This window comes from Ceratina calcarata, unplaced genomic scaffold (assembly GCF_001652005.2).
Source record: "Ceratina calcarata isolate Rehan_Ccalc_2016 unplaced genomic scaffold, ASM165200v1 scaffold24.2, whole genome shotgun sequence".
Lineage (NCBI taxonomy): Eukaryota > Metazoa > Arthropoda > Insecta > Hymenoptera > Apidae > Ceratina > Ceratina calcarata.
The window spans coordinates 44,462-46,841 of record NW_017145944.1 but is presented as its reverse complement, the minus strand read 5'-3'; the positions used below and the strand labels follow the sequence as shown (position 1 = coordinate 46,841).

At 32.0% G+C, this 2,380-nt stretch overlaps 2 protein-coding genes across 2 annotated transcripts in view; one reads left to right on the top strand and one right to left on the bottom strand.

Annotated features, from left to right (window-relative positions):
• LOC108622768 (uncharacterized) overlaps nucleotides 1-2,380 on the top strand; it is a 67,957-nt gene that overhangs the window by 30,178 nt on the left and 35,399 nt on the right. The window lies entirely within an intron of this gene.
• Nucleotides 1-2,380, bottom strand: part of LOC108622770 (organic cation transporter protein) — a 34,387-nt gene that overhangs the window by 20,890 nt on the left and 11,117 nt on the right. The gene's annotated exons all lie outside the window — the stretch shown is intronic.

Here is a 2,380-nt window from a genome sequence, read left to right as displayed (position 1 = left end):
GCTTATTTTTTTTATAATTGTATATGCAATCACAAGCCAGTGAGTAGAAATAGTGATATGAACAGAAATTGGAACATTTATTGTATGTAGTAACTAGATTTTTTAAAATAAAACGTAGACAGTTAAATTCGTTATTTCAGTCTTTTTTTAAAATATGGACTCGATTTTATGTAATTTCCTTAACTGAATATTTCTCTTTTTTATCTCTCACACGTACATCATTCCTTTGTACCATTGCCACTATATTCTGATCTCCTAGTACTTTTCTAATCATTCCTTTGCATTCATTAGGTGTCTTATCACACAATAAGTAGTAATTGATAAGATTTTAATTATATTTTTATCGAATTTTCTGTCTTTCACAAAACATCCTACTATTTATATTCTCTAATATCAAATTTACTTAGTCTACCCTACTTCAAGTTCTCCCATTCTACGTTGTCATGACTCTATCTTTGCCTCTCCACACGTTGTATTTTTCCTATATTTTTCCTTAATACCCTACTTATTCTATCACACTTTCTGCTCTCTGCTACTATATCCTGGTCTTTTTTATTGATTTCTTTGCATTAATTCGTCAGGTGTCTTATAACACAATAAGCAGTAATTGATAAGTTTCTATTTCTATTATTGTCGAATATTTCGCCTTGCACAAAAAAGTAATCCATGATTTACAACAGAATTTAAACTTACATTCTATCTAGAATTTTATATTAAGAAAATGATGCTTTAATCTATGTGTGCAAAGGTGAAGTCTCATTACTCCAACAAAGAAATTACTTGAACGTTGCATGTAAATTCTCTGACGGAGCTAATGGTTTTATGCTAAAATTTCCTTCGGTTACTTGCCACGAGTTGAAACACGTGGTGACACGTTTCGTGCGTAAAGAGGAAATATTGACACGCCGCGATGCGAAATGTAGTGGAAAAGGCCACGCTTTCCAAGTCGTAAATTAAAGTCGACGTTATTTTTTTGCTTGAGGATTGAACAAATTTCCATTTAATGTGCCCCATGCTGCAAAAAAATAACTGCAAATTATTAGGAAGTGAGAAAGTTTCCTCTGACGGGAAAGTACTGATTCATTTTATAAGTGCACAATACTTATAATGCACTTATAATGCATTATTTTATGCATTTATAAAAAGATTGCAAATGTAAAAGACACTTACCATTTATGCAGATATAAAAAATATCAAAAGATAAGTGCACAGTAATATTTCAATAATAATATTTTGTCTGTCTTTAACAGACACTACATTTATTCTGTATAAAAATCCGTCTACACATCGCAGTTGCTTCAGAATTTTGTTATAATATTAAACGTTTTTGCAATCTAACTATTTAATGCTGGATAGTTGCTTTTAGTTTTTCACAAATAAGAAAAAGGAATTCCTCGATTCGGTTAGAAGGGAGAATTACGACACGTCTGTTGTAGGTGTGTGGCACGATTCTTAGAAGAGAAAGTGATTATTCACCGACGACTTAAGTTAATGCTAATTCGGTACGCTACTGAGTTCGATGAACCCAACGTGCATTTGATTTGCTACAAGCATCACGTTATTAGGAATACCAAGTTGTTAGATGCAGTTTGGGAAAGAGATTCTATTGTCTCAGATTAAAATCTGAAGATATTTTAAAAGTGATTTAGAAAATATTGCTTGCTAAGTTTTCAGAACTGCGCAGATATAAATGTTTGTAATTCTACGAATTAAGTGTGTGTACACACTTTTACATTTCTGAACTTATTTGATATCAGCCTGGCATGTGAATAGCACTCACTGTAGTCCTTATCGCACTATTTGAGATAGCTCAGGAAAATAAACAAGTTTCTAGGAAAACAAGAATCTGACAAAAATATGAGCACTATCGATAATCAACAAATTAATCTTATTACACAGTTACGTGGTACAAATTTAAATTTCAAAATGTGTTTGGGCCTCGCCTATATCTTCAGTGGTACAAATCAGTACTGACACCTTCACATTATTAATAGTGTTGGAACTGTTTCTATTTATCTCAAGTTGAAGGAAATATATGACCCGGAAAATCACAGTGAAAACCGTAAGCCGGATCGTACGTTTAGATTCCAGGGTAGTTGCCAAGCAGGTAATATTTGCAAAACGGGATTGAATGACATTGAATGCTCAGAAAGCAAGAAGATGTTGACCGATAAATAATGTCCAACTACGCGCAGTTTGTACAATCTTTTTCATAAGTCATTGTCTAACTAATATGTCAAGTTTAAAAGAGATTTGAGACATTGGTTGAGTCTAATAAATTGAGCAGGTTAAATAAAACGGTTGTGTTTTATTGAAATTTTTTATGATATAATAACATAAATGTGTACGTGAGAATACAAATAACATTTTAAAAGAAATT